The 19,587-nt window shown below is 41.3% G+C and overlaps 1 protein-coding gene across 1 annotated transcript in view; it reads left to right on the top strand.

Annotated features, from left to right (window-relative positions):
* Positions 1 to 218: 218 nt before the first annotated feature.
* Positions 219 to 19,587, top strand: part of cacna1ia (calcium voltage-gated channel subunit alpha1 Ia) — a 145,707-nt gene continuing 126,338 nt past the window's right edge. The window contains exon 1 of the mRNA XM_029436969.1: positions 219 to 330. The gene's annotated coding sequence lies outside the window, so the exon portion shown is untranslated. The remainder of the gene's footprint in view (positions 331 to 19,587) is intronic.

Below are 19,587 nucleotides of genomic sequence, written 5' to 3'. Positions count from 1 at the left end.
GGGTGAAAAACACTGTGAGAATTGCTGTTTGATTTTCTTTTCTGCTTTCTGGAAATGTGAGTCCAGTGGAGACCAGTGCGCACCGCACAGAGGCGCCGAGGCTGCAACGCGCAACCCAATTTTCCATCGGGAAGCCGGGCTTTGCACCGCAGCATCTCAACGACGTACTCGCTTTTTCTCGCCGAAATGCCTCCGTGTGCATCGATTCCATAAATGGGCAGTGGATACTGATTCTCCATGGTGTTCACCGGCCAGGTGTCTCAGAGAAGGCGAAACCTCGCCTGTTTTGTTCAGTAAATCCTGGACACACCTTTTTTAATGTCAGTCAAGGTAAGTTTGGTATATTTTCACTTCAAATCTGTATCTTATTATCCTCAAGTCTTAATGTTCTTTAGTTTTTTTTAGGAAAAGCTGAGCGCACAGATGAGGCAGAGGTGTTGCTTGTTTATTAGACCTGTAGCCTCACTGATCAGACAAGTGAATGTCTGTTGCCGTTTTTTCCCTTCACATTTGACGAACTGTTCTTTAAAAACAAGTTGCCATGAAAATAACTCGCTGCAGCTTTTATAACACTAACCTTAAAACATTTTATTGGGTATTTTTGATTCTTATATCCACTGCAGTTCTAGATTTTGCCACGTTATTTATTTTTAAAACAACAATTTGAGCAAACATTTTCACAGTGTGGCTATAATCAGACTACAGCGTTTTTGCTGCGTTTCTATATTTCAAGGGCAGTCTGCAATACCTTGAACATGTTCAATATTAAATTGTAATCAACATAATGATTAATACAATTATCTTTTTTTTCTTCATAACAACGCAGTTCCTTTTCTGGTTTACTTTGCAAACTACAAGAAATTACTGAAAATGTTGAAATGACGCTGTCCATGGTGCTGAACAGTATTGTGTCACATTCACTGACGCACACAAAGTTGGTGAAGGCCTCCTGTATTATGTCTGGGGACAAATACATGACATTACCTGATGCAGCCAAGATTCGGAGCTAACACAATGCAATTGATACATTTAGATTCTTTGATCTTTTTCTATTTTCTGATACTTTCAAAGAAAATGTGCCAAGATACAGTGGTGCAAACAATTAGATCAGACAGAGCATGATCTCACTGGAGTGTCCGCCCCCTCTCTCTCTCCTCGCCTCCTCCTTTTCCTCCCTAGAAGCAGAAAAGGAGAAGGTAGAGAAAGAAAAGGGGAGACGGGCAGAAAGAAGATGGCTCTCGCCCTCCTCCTCTCGCCTCCTCTCCCCGCCTCTCTATCCTCCTCTCCTCCTCCTCCCCTCATACGGTCCCGCGCCTGCCGACATCTCCTCTCCTCTCCTCTCCTCTCCTTCCTTATCTTATTGCTGATGGAGAAATCTACTGCCATATAAACCTCATTAGTGTGCCTTCCAGCTACCGTAGAATAAAAAGTGCTGGATGATGCGTTCAATGTAATTTTTTAAATTCCAGCACAATCATTTTAGGATTAAAGCGACATTTATTATAACAAATTCATCGTCTGGGCAGACTGACTTTGACTCTCGCCGGTGGTTGCTTGTCATTACTCTTGAAACGTAAGATCACTCTCCTGCTGCAACCCTTGTAAGTGACTCCGCAATAAACTGCCATGTTAAAGTCTACAGTGTGATATAATTGGATTGCACTCACAGACACTCACATTGCCCCTGTATTAGTCCCAGTTGAAGGAGAAATAGACCTCCGATCTGTAGTCCCAAAATGAATCTTTTTGTCCACTCTGGTAATGGCAGAATCCCTGCTAATGCTGAGGTCGATCTGAAGGCCTGGCAATAATGAAATGCCCTGGAGCTGGACAATGAGAGGCAGCTGGCTGTTGTTTTAAGTGAACTCTTATCATTGGAACAAAGCATCAATAAGCCTGATCATTCATATCCGTCCCCCTCCCCTCTCTTCTATTGATGGTAGCTTTTGGCAGTTGTGTCTAATCTCAGGAGCCTCTAGCACTCCTCAGGATGTTGATTTGATGCTATTATCAAAAGCACAGTTAAGGTTAAGGTAAAGTTACATTTTGCTAAAAGAGATCCAGTCATATTGCTTTCTGTCATCTCTGAAAATGACTCACTACTTCAATATGTATACAAAAATAGTTTTGATCTCCTATGTTTCATCAAAACTGTTAGAAGCATTATTGGTATCAGTGACCCCCGAGTGATGATCAAATGTCTTATTCTGGAAATGTGAGTGCCACCCTACACACACTGAGGTACACAGGATAGGATGTTCAGTAGCTTGTGTCCTTGAGTGGTTCTTGTCTGCTATTACAGGGTCAGGATCTTTAGCAACCACAGACAGGAAGTTAACTTTTACTCTAGCTGTTAAAAGAGCTAACTCTGCAGGGAGCAATGCAAACCATCATGCACACGAGAAGAAGGTGACATGGCTTTTTTTTCTCCACCAGGGTCAAGGTAGACTTGCAGTTTAGTCATTCCAGAGACACTCGCATACATGCATACTTCCTTGCTTACGTGCCCAGACCCACACAATCACACAATAGAGCACACACACACACACACACACACACACACACACACACACACACACACACACACACACACACACACACACTTGCACACAATTGGACAGGTCTGGCCTGTATGAGATCTAGTATTGTGGTTCACCATAGGGGGCAGAGAGAGGGCATTTATAGTTCTTTTGTAGCAGTAGCTCACAATGACCTAAAAGTAACAGGAGGTGGTGCAAATAGAAGGAACAGGTGTGTGTGTGTGTGTGTGTGTGTGTGTGTGTGTGTGTGTGTGTGTGTGTGTGTGTGTGTGTGTGTAGAAAATGAGATGGAATGAAAAGCAGAAGAGAGAAAATAGTCAAGAGAGATGGAAAGAAAAAGAGAGAGAAAACAAGGGGAAACAGGAATGAGGACATGGAACAAGGCAGGGTGAAAACAAGAAGTGAAAAGATGAGGAGGCACAGGAGGTGTAAAGATCAAGGGAGATGTTAGTGGAGACTGAGAGAAAGGGAAGAAGGGATGGAAACGACAAAAGGCTGGAGGGAGCACAGAGAGAGGAACACTGAGCGGATGGGAGTGGGTCTGCAGTGAATGCTGGTATTATTCAGTTAGGTGAAACGATCGGTTTATGCTTGACAACTGTGCGGAGAGGGCAACCACATACTGCGCCTTCAGAGCCTCCTGTGAAGGCCAAAGGAAAAGAGTGAGAGAGAGAGACAGACGGAGGGAGGGAGAGAGGGAGGGAGAGAGAGGTTTGGTAGCTGTGACTGTCAATATTCTATGATGAAGAACAAAGAAAGAGGAAATGTGATGGGTGCAGGGACAAACACCAGCAGACAAAGTAAGACCTAGACGAGACAAAACAAAAAATAGAAGAATAAATTGGAAGAGACAAATGTCTGAACGCAAACTGAGCGATTAGATAACACATCTGCGCGTCTAACATTATGTTGCCAAATCACGGAAAGGTTGTTTGGAAAGTGTTCAGTTTGTCCTTCACTTCATCCTCCAAATTTATCTGTGCCTGTGCTGGAACAATGAAGCACAAGTAATAGTTTCAAACAATACTCGGAGGCTTTTCATTGGCCTGCTTGAAGTATGAGTATTATAAATCCCGGTGGCCTTGACTTCATACCCCTCTGTGTGCGTGTGTGTCTTTGCGTGTGTGTGTGCCTCTCTCTCTCTCTCTCTTCCTGGAAATGTGAGTCACTGTGAATGCCACCGGCAGGCAAGGCTGTTGACTCATGTACACTCACCCATAGGCACTGCTATTGTTTCATACTGAACGTGATTGTGACCAAAGGTGTGTGTGTGTGTGTGTGTGTGTGTGTGTGTGTGTGAGAGACCATAGGGGTGTTTGTGAATCTGTACACGACAGATTGCATGCAAAGAAGCGTAACGTGGGAGATCAAAGAAAAAGATACGGGGGTCGACAAAATAGTAAAACACCTTGAGAAGAGCGACTTTTCTTTCAACGTTTTTGCTCAAAATCACAATTACAAATGCAGCTGTGCAGGTGAGTCACCTTAACTTGAATGACGATTTTACAGCTGTAAAAGGAGAAAAACAGACAAACAAACAGTTTTGAAAGGCTGTCCAAGGATCAAATTAATAGGATACATAAACTCTTCAGCCATTTACAACTCCAAAACAGTTTAATGAGGCATTGCGCACAGTCTTGACACATTTTGATGTGCCAAAATGTGTTTGATTTGACTGACATTGTATCACCAAACAATATTGCAGGCTTAACAACGATGGCAGACATGTCAGAAACGACTTCCTTATAGTCCTTATAGTATCACATTTAATCCAGGTGCTCTCCCTCAATGTGATCAGGTGCAACAATGGTTACAAACCCACATACACACGCACACGCACACACACACACACACACACACACACACACACACACACACACACACACACACACACATGTCTGCAGCTAATCTCTGTTGACAAGCAGCAGTCACCCCATCACACAACATCCCCAATTATAGATGATTGTATGCTCCACAGCAGGGTGTGGAGGTGTATGTATTTAGAATGATGTGTTTGTGATGTCAGGGACTATTGTGCAGTCTTCTGAATTCACGACAGGTGATGGTTGCTGGTTAAGCTGCAGTACGCTCTGTAAATAAAATGTGCTGTTGGATTAAGAAATGAAGGTTGAAGTTGTTCAGATGGATTCCGAATTAGGACTTTTCCAAGACATGGTAGAATACTGTGCAAGCAGATAACAGAATATTCACAATAAATCATTGTCCTGATTTATTCTAAAAACATAGAGCATTGGAGGTTGTTATGTTAATGTTATGTTTATGTAAAATAGAGGGACCTGAATTAGTAATCTTTCAGTGACACGCCTGCTTTCCTTATCCGAGTCAACACCTGCCAATGTTTTCTTCAAAAAGAAAACACAATGATGCGTTTAAGTGTTTGACTTTAACATTACCAATTGTATATAATTATGTCATAATTATATACAATTGGTAATGTTAAAGTCAAACACTTAAACGCATCATTGTGTTTTCTTTTTGAAGAAAACACAATGATGCATGATGCATTTAAGTGTTTGACTTTAACTGGACTTTAACATTACCAGTTGTATATAATTATGTCATAATTACCGCCAGCAGATCTGTTCAGTTTAGCACGACGACTGGAAAACCCATGAAACCGCAACATGTTGGTTTTTACTTGCGTACTTATGTTTTAGATTTTTTATTCATTAAACTACATATGACGTAACAACGTGTAAGATTTAAAGGTGCTGATAGGGAGACTTTGTTACCTTTGGACAAAGCCAGGCTAGCTGTTTCCAATCTTTATGCTAAGCTAACCTGCTGTTGGGGGTGACTTCATATTTCCCACACAGATGTGAGAGTGGTATCAATCTGCTCAAAGCAAATGAGCTTTTGTTTGTTTGTTTTTTTAAATGAGCTGAAATGCTCATAATTTACTGAAGAAATAAATGGCTTCCCTTTTTGGCTATGTACAGTACTTAACACAACACAAAAGTGTGTAGTGTTAGAGAGAGAATGCAACCCCCTCACCGATGTTTGGTTGAATATGGATCACTACACCCCCAAAAGGCACCTCAGTATGTCCGTTGCCCCAGAAACATCCAACCTCACGCCTGCCCTCCACTAACCTTTTTTTTATTTGTTTCCAAACTCCTTTTAATGCGGCAAATCTGATCTTTACTGGTAGGAAACAACCTCAGCAATCAATGCTCTGTTACCATTGATCTAGCATAGTACGTACATATGATGTTGTAAGATCGTTGTACTGTAAGTGTGCGTATTGACCCAAAAGACAGTTGTCGGCAACACTTTATCAATTGATATTTCTGTATCGAATCCAAGTGTGTGTCTTTTACCACTAAACTCTCTCTGTCTCACACACACACACACACACACACACACACTCACAGATACCTATTCTTTCTTGCTCTCTCTGAAACACACACACAGACACGCATGGGGCTCCTCGGCGTGGCTCTTCCGCAGCTGTTTTGTCACCTGTCAGGGCTGACACCAGTAAGGAAAGCCATATCAGATGCACTCTACCATCACTAAGCCATTTTGACGGACACCCTATCCCGTCGTTCAACCCCACTCTGCTCGCTGCTCAGTGATGTGAACAAACGGCGCCCCTGCCATGAAAATGTGTGACCTTTTTTTGGAGTCAGAGTGGCACTTCCTTATCATCTTATGGTGTACCGCACGGTTGATTGCATGATTAACGAATCATTTGGCACTTAGAGGGATGCGTAGTGTAATGTAGTAGGATAGTTTAGCTTTGATTTATTTTTGGGGGATATTGTCGTTATCAATCATAACGTTAGAAAAGACTTCTGAAATGACTCATCTGTTACTGGAAAAGAAATGACTCATGCCAAATAATTTACAGCAAAAAATGGCACAATTTTTTCAGGACAGTAAATGATTCAGCTCACACTTTGAACTTGGATCATCTACGCTTCACCAGACACTGAATGATGAGTTGCAGGTGAGGATTTCCTTCTGAAAATAGATGCACACTTGTAAGTAACACACAAAACCCACATTTAGAGATTCAATTATTAAGCAACTTCTGAAATTTCTATTTATTTTGTAGCTATTATATAACAGCAACAAACACATTTTGCTCACTGCGGTGCCTCGAAGCAATACAATCAGTGAAATCAACCCAAGAGAGAAAGGAAACGGCCGTTTAATTACGTCACATTTTCTTCCTAAACTCTGTGTTTTCCTTTAAAACAAATATTGGTTTTTACAATTCAAGCACATTTTGCCACCAGAAAGAGTGTACAATCATATGGTGGATGAATATATTTTCAACAATTGAAATGATAGGGCCCTGACCAGGACTCCCAACTGTTATAGTTGGTTAAAATAGCAGCAGATTGCAGTCTGGATACCCGGGGAGACATTTGACTGGATCCTAATTATCTCTGGAAAATAGCTCTCTGCTCTCTCTGATTCTGTCTCTTGATCTCTTACATCCCGTCTAAAGAATCTAATGCAGTAACAGATCCAAGAAATCAGATATCTATATCTGTATAGTATATCTATTTCTGTCTACATTGCAGCCACTTATTTTCCATTCACTGCACAAGGACCTAATTGAAATGCTTGATTTCTGATGAGTAATGAAACATTTCCTACGTGATCTTACATCTACAGCGGTGACTTGAGTTGATGAAAATCACATTTTGCAGTGAAATCAGCATGAAGCTTCAATATAATCATATCTGTTTGTGCTTAATGATCAGTCATGCTATATATACTGTATGTGGACACATTCACACACACTTCTCTTGATCTCTCTAGCGTTCTCCGTCACTCTGCTTGTGAATTAAGGGTGTTAACGTTGAGTGTTTCCAAAGGGGTGTGTGCGTGTGTTTGCGTGTACAGATGAGAGAGACATCTAATAGGAGGAGAGTCCAAAGTAAACTTGCTTTTGGCAGGAAGCCCGTTACACAATTCTTCAATTCAACTCTTATTTCTCTTGCTATTCTACCGATAGTCCCATTTTAGAAGAGGTGATAGCCCTACATACATTTTTCCCTATAGGCCTTTATAATCACTTTTAACACCTTTTTTTTTTTTAATAAGGCCATCATGATTTAAAAACAGTGGCATTATCACACTGGACATTTTCACCAGCAGCATCCTCATCATTACCACAAATAAACATCATCATCTCAGTCACTGTCATCATCACATTCATCAGCACCATTACTGCCATCATAATCATAATTATCATTACCATCGTTACGAAATAAATCAAATCATAACCATCTCATTTCTCTCTCTGCTTTTCTGTCATCATAGGGCAGAGGACACACACACACACACACACACACACACACACACACACACACACACACACACACACACACATACACATATAGGGCTGCAGATCTGTAAATGTCAGCCCTCACTCTGTCTATTTGTTCATAAATGTGATTGATCGTGGACTGTGGGTGTGTGTGTCCATGTGTGTGAATTTCAGCTGCCACAAATTGTCAAAGAAACCCAGGCACACAGACATACAACCGTTCAATAGTAGTGACTGATTTAAGAGCTTTAGAGTCACACCTCTTAATCTATCAATCTGAACATCTATAGGCACTTGTTTCGTACATTGGGTATTTTGGGCATCGATGGGTATTTGTCGAGTGAAATCGCGCGCACAGCCAGGAAACGACGTCGTCCCTCTCGTGACATTTAAAAGCTGCTCCTTCATCCTAAGTGTCACTGACATGTAACAATACATTAGTCCAGGATCATAATGACGTGAGGTAGAAGTTATGGGATTTTAGTAATTGCTTCGGTCATACTACATGACATATAACATCAGCCGGAGATGACATTGAGTTTGGAAAGGAGAAGCCTGGAAGGCTGAGTATACGTGTGTGTGTGCGTGTGTGTGTGTGTGTGTGTGTGTGTGTGTGTGTGTGTGTGTGTGTGTGTGTGTGTGTGCGTGTGTGTGTGTGTGTGTGTGTGTGTGCTGACATTTTGAGGCCATAGAAAAAAGGATGTGATGTTGCATTAGATAAGTGACAGTACAGACTCATGCCATACTGAATCATTGTAAGAGGTTAGTGATAAAATGTCCACAGTGATTTTTTTTGTCTCGTGTGATAAGGAGAGTAGCTTATGATTTGCTCCGGTGATTGGTCATAATTAGCTCAGCACTACAGCAATGAATCCCATCTAGAAAGAGAGGATATATGTCTCTTGATGCCTGAAATTACCCTCAGTAGTTCCAGTTACCTTTTTAAAGATGAGTAAGATACATGTCCTGGTAATACTGATGCTGCTGTGCAGTAGAGGCTGAGTGGATACGTATGTGTGTAGTTTAATATTGAATGGGAAGAAATTGTTTTAAATCTCAGTTGAAGCTCCTTTTCATGTTTTTCTTTCACGTCGGACTTCTGCAGACTTTTGTCTCGTGTGATTGTATATAAAACTGTATTGTGTCCTTGCATAATATACTACATCAAATGATTTAGTACACACATTGAGTATTTAGCTATGTTTCTGAATTTGCTAAATAAAGTACTACAATTTCTATTGTGAGGAAGGAAATGCATTCAACACGTTTGTTTAGCCTCGATGAGTTTTCGGAAGAGGGAACAACATCATACAATATGACAGCAGACAATCAAAGCTTCATACGAAAACCCCAAAATAAGCTTTGAATGTAAAACAATTAGGGTACATTCCTAATTTATATAAAAGGGATCTTTTCAGAATATGGAGCAGGCTGTAGCACACAGTTGCATTTTGAGTATTATACATTAAACATCTGAGAGCCACTCTCTGATGGAAAGGTATATCTGTGCATGGCTTTCATCAAATATTTGGCCTCCATAGTTACAGCGGATTCTATAGCCAATTTTTTGTTGAGTAAGAGCTTTTAATACCATCTATACCTTTCTACATTGTGTGGCTGTCTATATTTATAATCTTTTTGGCTATCCTCTCTGCATCTATCACTCTCTTTCTCCCTCTCTACCTGTCTGATCTCTCTCTCTAATGCCAGCCGTGTATTCTAAGGACCAGAGAGCGAGGGTTGACAGACATATGGAGCCATTGTGGTTGTTGATGGTGATGACGCCACGCTTCCTTTGAGCACCTCTCCGTCGTCCTTATACACTACCCCTGGCCACTCATAAAGCTCCTGAACACAGACACACACGCATTAATAAAGAATTCACAAACATACTCACAGGCATAAACTGAAATATGCAGAGATGCAGCCATTCATGCATTTATAGACACATGAAGACATTTGCGTGCGTCATACCGTAAGACACTCGCAGACACTCAACTAAATGCAACACTAATAAATACACAATTATTGATGCAGAAATATTTTAATGAGTTCATACACACTAAAACCTACACACACACACACACACACACACACACACCCACACACACACCCACACACACTCCCTGTAAGATGTGTTGACACATTGAAAGCTCTCTGTCCTCTTTCCCCCCAAGGATTCTGGTAATTAGATTCCTACAGGCCAAGTCTCTCAATTTCACTGCATTTAATTGGAAACACACACACACACACACACACACACACACACACACACACACACACACACACACACACACACGCACACACACACACACACACACACACACACACACACACACACACACACTCACACAGAAGGCTCCACAGGTCCACGCTTGTTGATCACAAGCCGGGACTGTGTCGCTCTAATAATTAATTTCTACGCTGGCCCCCCTCACACGCCTCATTTACCAATCAATCCTTTCATTGTTTTATGAATTCTATTAAGTCCGTCCCTGTTCTGCCGGGACGAGATGGCGGGAAAGACTAAAGGCGAGAGTCTCAGGGAGGCATTGTTGTTGCGCGGCAGAGTTGAGACGCATATTAAGTGTTCACAGATGGGTGAGCCACATGCAGGTGAGCGTATCGAAACGTCTGCATGTGAGTGCACACCCTTAGGTATGAGGGGCAGACACGCAGAGCTGGGGGGGGGGAGCGAGCACATCAAAATCCACATGCTGTTCTCTGAATAGCATGATTGACATTGATGTCTCAGCCCTGGGCTTTCTTCAGGGTTAAAAGCTGTGCTGCAACTAAATCCAAGGAGGCATTTTGGTGAAATTACAGTAGTTGATCATCTGCATGTGTTATGGAGTACATGGAGTGTGATTGAGGCATGCAGTGAGCAATCATGGCAGCAACATGTACGCTTAAAGCATGGATTCTCAGTGCATTCACTCCTAAAGATCATTAAAAAGAACTTCCATTCTTTCCACTGCTCTAGTTTTAAAGTGGAAAGTTCCTACCTGCCTATAGTACAATGAATAGTTTGACCTTTTTGGAAAATAGGCATATGTGCTTTCTTGCTGATTTTCTTTTTTTAGATGAGAAGATTGATTGACACTCTCATGTCTGTACTGTAAATATGAAGCAGCCGGTTAGTTTATAGTAGCTTAGCACAAACACAAAAGACAGCCTGCCTGACTCTCTGCAAACGTTACTAAATCCACCTACCAGCACACCGAGAGCTCACTAATTAACTTTTTATATGTCTATATATTTCAATTTTACAGAAGGTCATGTGCCGGACCACTTCTTCACCATTATCCTAGACCATTAAACAAGATACACAAGTTAGTGAGCTTGTGTTTCTGGCACGTGGATTAAGTTTCCTTTTAGACAGAGCCGGCTCGGTGTTTTACTACCGTCTGCAGTCTTTATGCTAAGCTAAGCTAAGATAGCATAGCTGTTGGCTCCAGCCTCGTATTTACTGTACAGACAGAGAGAGAGAGGGCTCTCAGTCTTCTCATTTAACTCCCAGCTAAAACGTAAATATTTCCCAAAATGTTAAACTATTCTCTTTCTTTAAACGCATTATTTTAAATGTAATATTGACAACCTCTTTTCTTTCATCGTGTGAGTTCTAGTCATGTAATTATGGAAAGAATAACATTTTTAGAAAGGTTGGATACTTTCTACACAATAAATAAGTCGTAAGAAAAAGGTCTGTGAGTTGAATACCTCCAAACTTGGCCAATTCCAAACACAAGTCATTTGCATGACACAAGAACTATGTGTAAGTAATAAAATACATATGTTTCTTTTTTTTTTGGTAACTAGACTGGACTGACCCTTTTGAGGTCACCGGGGACAATGATTATTACATAACATTTCTTGTGGAAACAAGAGAGAGAAAACAAAATACTGCTGACACCTTGCTTGGCGGCAGCATCTGTAGAGCGTATACTCCACTGGGACAATGACCAGAGACCATCTGTCACTCGCTTAAACACACGCACACACACACACACACACACACACACACACACACGCACACACACACACACACCACTGACAGAAGAAAGGGCAAGACCACCTAGAAAAATACAAAGCATCTGAGCACAGATAGATGGATAGATACTGTAGATAGATAAATAGACTGCTGGTCCACTGAGACGGTACAATGTTGCTCATTAAGTGCAGGTTCCAAATCAGTGTCCCAATAAGGGACATAACGCAGTGTAATATATTATTATTCTTATTATTAAGAACTGGAGCAAGCAATTAAGGAAGGCAATTTTTATATTTGGTGGATGCAGACGCAAGCAGTGAACTAGACTATGAAAGCTCTCTATTTTTGACGACACTTCACATCCCTGGAGGCAGCAAGCATCCTGGGGCACTCTCTCTGCTGCCTACGCACACACACACACACACACACACACACACACACACACACACACACAGCACACAGCACACACACACACACACAGCACACAGCACACACACACACACACACCAGCACATAGCACACACACAGCACACACACACACACACACACACACACACACACACACACACACACACCACACACAGCACACACACACCACACACACACAGCACACACACAGCACACACACACGCACACACACACACACACACACACACACACACACACAACACACGCACACGCAGCACACACACACACACACACACACACACACACACACCACACACACACACACACACACACACACACACACACTCACTCACACACATAGTTGTGCACCCAGGGATGATAGGCTATAATGTGGTTGTCTGAGGACATACAAATAAACTAGGGATGTATCTATATGTCACGATGCTTAAGGGACATGAAGAGATAATGTTGGTGCAATGCATTTGTCCCTCTCTACCTCCTACGGTCCACTGAAATTCGTTTTACCCGACGCCTCCTTTTGTGTTTGGAAATGAGCCACCTGAACTCGTGGATTGTGGGTGATGGGAGACAGCATTTCTTTTATCTTTTCTTTAATCCAAAAGAACTGGCAGCAACAAAACTAATTGAGAGGCAGTCATGATGTTGTTTTAACACTCAATCATTTTAATTTTCTAAACAAAATAGCCAGACACACACACTTTCTTACATAAATCATACGCCCCTACAGGCATCCTTCTATACCAGGCAATGGTGGCTGACACTCATCAGATGTTTCATTCCTACCCAGTGTTCTGTGCTTCGGAAAAGTTTCACGCTCAAACGCCGCAGGATTTTTAATCTCCCACACGCACAAATACAAACAAACAAACAAGTGATCTCGCAGTAAAGTCTCCTAATCTGACATGACTCATTTATCAAGTCAAGAAAACACAAGTTACGTCACGTTATGCTGAACGTACCCTGCATCGTTCAGGGCTCTCACACAACAAATGTAGTGGCCTTAATGTGTTTTGACATTTGACGTAACCTTAAGAAGACAAAGGTCATTCTCTCGTGCAGTATTCACATCAAGCTTCTGCTTTAATCAACAAAACTCTGATATGTAACTGAATGCCAACAGGCACAATCCTTTAAAAAAAGTAAGTCCTGTTACTTATTCTGCCGACATCTTCTTCAGTCTGACGCCCGACCCGCATGTGTGGTTGCATCTGGAGACCTACTGAGTAATGAGATGGAGCAGAGAAGCATTAGTATTTTTAGCCCCGTTAGCTTCACAGAATACTTGGTGTATTTGTGAATGGTAAACTCTCTTCCACTCTGCCTTTTAGGCTGCACTGCTTGTTAGAGAGAACTGCAGAGGGGAAGTGAAGAGGGGGGAATGGCAGGAAGAGAGCGGAACACTTCAGAAGAGGAAGGAAGAGACTGACGATCCTGAAACACACGCACACACACACACACGCACACACACACACACACACACACACACACACACACACAGACATACACAAACACACAGGTTGAGAAAAACGGGGAACTGGAGAGTTAAAAATTAGTCAAACCTGAAGTACACTGTTTCTGTAGGAAGTGATGTGTAGCTCTGTGTAGGACTTACCTGATCATTGTGGCACTGCTGCAAACCAGAGGGCGACGTGCATACGGGCAGTTATTTACAGTATCTATTCTATATCTTCTTTTACCCTCACCCTAACCCTTTACTCAAGCCCACAGATGAAACTGAGCAGATGCCAAATTTCCCTCAGTCCAGATGTGCTCCACTTCTGGAAGTCTGTGTCGTTGTTAACCTTGAACCTGAAATAACGTTTTTTAAATGCTGACATATTGCCAACTGAGGTGGCAAACACGTGAGGTGGCAAACACGTGAAATGAGATATAAAGCTATGTAGAGTTGAATGGAACTGCCGGTTCGGAGGATAAAATTATGGGATTCATCAATACAAGCGACTTTCACATTGTACATAGTTATTTGATTAATAATTGTTGAAAATAATATTCAGTATAGCAGCTTTAATGAAATCATTTATCAATTTTAAAGAGCCCTTAAAATGAATTTGCAACTCATTTATTGGTTTCTCTCAAAAACCGTGTAAAAAATGGAGGTCGTCTCTGTGACGTCAACTATAGGTTTCTGAAGAGCTGTTGTGAAGCTCAAAGTGCGTTCCTCCGGCCGTCGCCATCTTGGCTCCACCTAACTACTGGCTAATCCAAAACATTGGGCAAAGAAGAGGACCGTTGGTGGAGCTGAGGCGGGCCCGGCTGATGAAGCAGAGAAGACAGCTGGTGGATATAGCGACCTGTCAGGGCACCCACCTGTCACTCAAAGAGGCCACGCCCTTATTGATGTATAACTTTTAGTCATGTATGAGGAAGTTAGCTATAGACACCACAACTGCTGTTTGTACCAGGAAGTAAACATGTTTATTTCTGCTGTAAAGTTTTAACATGGGGGTCCTCAAGTGTCTATTCAAGGAACTGTAGTTTCTGGCACTTTGTTGGCTTTGTGGCTCTTCTTGTCAAATCATATTTCCATTTAAAAAATCCATGCATGCTTTCCCGGGTGAATCTGGATTTTACCAACATGTTAGTCGGACTTAAAAAAAGAAGAAGGCCTGAAAGAGTGACGGAGACGACAGAAAAGTGTGGCAGCAGGAAGACGCATTAGGTTCTTGCTTTAACTAAATACTAGTGAGAGACAGAGAAGCATAGAGAGACAGAGAAAAATGATATCAATTGAATCATTATCTCCGGCCATCTCTCTTCTGAATAAGCAACCACTGTCAACGTTATTAATGTCATCAGCCTGCTGCTTATTGAAAAGAAAACCTACCCAAGGTGCAGAAAGCTATCACACTGAGAGTGGCAAGCGAAAGACAAAGGAGGAAGCAAAAGGCGGGATAGATTGTGAGACAGAGAAAGAGAGAGGGATCAGAAATGACGGACGGATTGAGAGGTTGCGATGCAGGGAGAAATGAGAGATGGATTAAAAACGAGGGGGAGACCTTTGAAGATCAGCAGGTGAATCTTTCCTTTGATAGTTGCGTTGGCTTTTCATTGTGGCGCTCATCAACGCCGTGTGATGTCTCCTTCACCCTGTGCAATCTAAGAGACATAACCACGTGTTCAAGGCTGGGAGTCTTCTAATACACGATACAAACCAGTGTGTACATGTGTGTAGTATACGTATCACCATCTGTCAGTCTTTCTTTGCATGTATTGCTGCCACCGTGATGTTTCGTACGTCAAAGAGCAGCGTGACATATAGGGGCCTAATGTGCGCCTTTGGGAAACTTCAAAGGGTATTTCAGCTCTGGTCTTTGTGGATGATTTCACACAGTCACACTGGATTATGTGTGTGAGTGTGTGCATTTTGAGGATTTCTTTGACATGTATATACATAAATCCTGTCCTGTGTTTGTGTTTGTGTTCATATAAGGGTGACTATTTGGTAAAAATGTACTTTTGAAGTGGTGGCTCTTTAAGTCATCCAACAACTGCAGTAATGAATCAGCTGAGCGGACAATGCGCCCAACACTGGCAGCATGTGTCGGCTAATGTTGACAGGGGACGATCGCAGGCTGCTTGCCATCGTATCGGCACGTCACAACTCTGCAGAAACCTCTGCATAAGGAATGACTAGATTTTTAAAATATTTTCTTTTTTAAATGACATTTAACTACATATTGTTTTCTTCTCGGAGGCACTGCAACAGGATGCTAAAATAGTCAACGTGGTAGAACTCACAATATATTAAAAGGATGGAGCTGAGATCTGACTCCATCACATGTACACTGTGCATACGTAGTCCACTACCATGAGCTCTTTGACAAATCCATGAGGAATTTGGTATTATGGTAGATTTCAATATTATGTTAAATGAATCCGCGTACATGTAGCTTGACATTTATGTAAGGTCATTGCTCGACAGTTTTCTCTGCCAAGTCTTGGGTAATTTAATTTTGGATGCTGTTTTGCCTACAGCCTTCCATGGATTACTTACAGGCCAGGCAGAGCACACGCCCACATGCCCCAGACTGCCATGAATTCTGAGTGCTTGGTGAGAAAATATGTAGATGATTAATAGTCAATGACATATATGTTTATGATAATGTGGCTGCAACTCTGAAAGCTCTGTTTGCTTTCACTGCTGTATTTGCTTCATCACTTTAAGGCAACTCTGTATTCTCAATATTAATATTTCTATTGATCTTTTTTAGCCAGACGCATATGTCTGCATAGGTTTTTAGCTGTCTTGAATATTTTCTTTTTAACTTTTGGCATAACTTTTGACTTGTTTGCCTGGAAGAAGAAGCTAGTTTGTGTCGTCCAAGGGTGACCAGGTGGATGGGGTGTTTGCACACGGCCCTTCATGTGTTGCATGTTTGTCTTTCAAAACTGTGATGAATAAACAGGTCGGTACAATATACCTTGTCATCAGATACATGATCAGTGATGAAAGACGTACTCAGATCCAAAACTCAAGCACTTCATTGCAAGTAAAAGTCCTGCATTCAAAATGCTCCTTAATGAAAAGTAGGGAGGTATTATAAGAAACATATCAAAAGTAAAAATACTCATTATGCAGAATGGCTCCTTTTCAAAGCATCATAACATGAGGACCTTCTATTATTCAACGTTTTTGTCCCTAACTAATACATGTAAGAGCCTTTTAATGTTTTAATTTCTTCAACGTGGAGCCACGTTTAGATACTTTGTATACTACTGGGTAGATTGGTAGTGTAATACTGCATCAAGCAGAACATGTGATTTTATAGAAAATGTAGCCTCAGTAGTAAAAAGGTACAATATTTCCCTCTAAAAATGTAATGGAGTACAAGTAATGAAGCGTGTAATTAAAACACTTATGTTAAGCACAAACATGTCCAAACGAACTTGAGTACCACTGCTATTGATTGATTCAAACGTGTCTTTTTTCTGTGAATGAATTCCTAATTGTCAAAAATGTCAAGCGTGTCTTATCAGTTTCGTTAACTAATCAGCACATCCACCTGTGAGTGTCTGCGTATCCGAAGCATGTGTGTAGAATCTTGACGAGTTTCTTGAAGCTGAAGTTCAGCTAATCACTTCACTGCTTCCCAGTGGACAGGCCTAATGCATTTAACCACTCCTAAGGGAGCCGCTGCCTGGCAGTGGAGAACAGCCTCTCTGCCCACAGTCACAGTATCTCTCCATCTTGCTTTTTTTTTTTTTTTATATCTATCTTTCTTTCCGTCCTGTCTGTTTCTTGATATCTATAAACTCTCCTTTCTAGTCGACTGTCTTCTTGTCTTTGTTCGTGTCACTCGGTCTGCTTCTATCGGTTCACTGCTTCCTCTGAAGTTTAAATCTAAAGCATCCCTGTGGAAATATGATATTAGGAACAATGAACAAAAATATAACAACTGGATTAAAACTGGCAAATTCAACATGTGGGCAAAAAAGAAGAAAAAGAATGTGTCAGACAATTAAGAATATATGCAACATGAGACAACTGGATTTAATAAAGGAAAAACAACAAGAGTTGAATATATAAAATGTGAAAAAACATCAGAAAATCAGATCAGAAAAGTGAAATAATTTGTGCATAACTTTCTGAAATATTAACTAATAATTTGCATGTGCTTTTATTCAGATTTGTTTCTTTTTTTCTTTTAAGATACTCAAGAGTGTTAGGCTCACAGGACCCCTTAACTTAATTGCTTTAATTTAATATATAAAAGAAAATCCTGCTTTGATTTGAAACAAATACCATCATTGAATCATAATATTTACAGATTTAATTGCTTTTTTCTTTCTTTCTCATCTCTTCCTCTGTTCCCTCGGTTTGTTGGAGTAAGACGTCGTTCATTACCACTCGACTTTTCTGTCGTATGATTTTCTGCTCCTCTCTTGCACGGTGCTATCTTTTGGTCAGTTGGACCGCGATGAGTTGGAATAATTGTGTGGGCCCAAAATGTTCAGCTCATCGACACAGCAGAAACACTGTGAATCTTACCTTGAGTCCTTGTATGTGAACATCCACAGCAGCCTTTCTGTTACTGAAGTTATGTAACGTGCGCAGCGAGTGAGATGAGGGTGATTCATCTGAATGAGAACCTGAGCGTGAAACAGCGTCACTTACATCGAGGCTTGTGGCTAAGTAAGAGTTAGATGGCATTATAAGTAGTTGGAGGTAACAGATGAAATTCACATATGACACATAATAGTAATAATAATAATAATAATGCCGTAAATGCCAGATTTCTGCTGTGCTGTTTTGCGTGCTAGGCGATGCATTGTAAATAAACAATGGAGGTACTGAGTGACACACTGCATATTTCTTTCCTCCCATGTTCATTTATTCATGGCTTCATATTAGGAGATTGCTAAACACACAAAATACACACATTCTGTATCTGCTGCATCCTTTGCAGTATGAGTTAATGTGATTCACTGCTTTGAGCAAAAATCAAAGTGTAAATATTAAAGTAATATTTTCCTGGAGGGATAAGTCGCCCCCTTTTTTCAGTTTTACTTCACAATTCATTTTGTGGATGTCTGTTTTCATTGGACTCAATCAGAGCCAAAATAATTCTGCATGATTCATAATGCTGTGCTGGGTTAGCTGAGACTGCATAAAATGTGTTTAAATTGTCAGCCTGCAGCTGAGGATAAAACTGGGCTCAGAATCGACACCGTGACGGACTCTTATGTTCACACTGCAAGTGTCAGTGACATAAACCTTATTGAATACGCCTAAATCTAAATCACCGTTTTTGAGGCTCCAAACATCACTTCCTAGTCCTTCAAGCTGTGCGCCATCCTTCCTCTTTTGGAGCTTTTACAACCTCCTTCTGTCTCTTATATGTAGCGTATTCTTCCACTCCATGATATGGCACACTGCCTTTGATCCTTCTCTCTCGTGAGTCCCTGGGATCCCTCATCTCCATCTCTGTTCAGCTCCTCTCTCTCTCTCTCTCTCTCTCTGTCTCTCTCTCTGTCTCTCTCTGTCTCTCTCTCTCTCTCTGTCTCTCTCTCTCTCTCTCTCTCTCTGTCTCTCTTCTCTGCTCCACCTCGGTTTGACCTTCAGTGTTTCTCCTGGAAATCTCCAGCTTCCTGCTACCTACCTCTGCAAGAAGCTAAAAGAGAAAAACAGCACTGTGGATTTACTAGGATTAGCATTTTAGCTGATTTATCTGCTTTTAGCTAATTAGCAAAGGTAACGCAACTTGTGTTCGCGGGAAGAGATGGAGATGTTTTGTTCCCCGTTATCAAAGCTGTGTGGCAAAGAGAGTGATCCCAGAACAGAAGGCTAAGTATATTCT

Source organism: Cottoperca gobio, chromosome 8, assembly GCF_900634415.1.
Source record: "Cottoperca gobio chromosome 8, fCotGob3.1, whole genome shotgun sequence".
Taxonomy (NCBI): Eukaryota; Metazoa; Chordata; class Actinopteri; order Perciformes; family Bovichtidae; genus Cottoperca; species Cottoperca gobio.
This window is presented reverse-complemented; position numbering and strand designations above follow the sequence as displayed.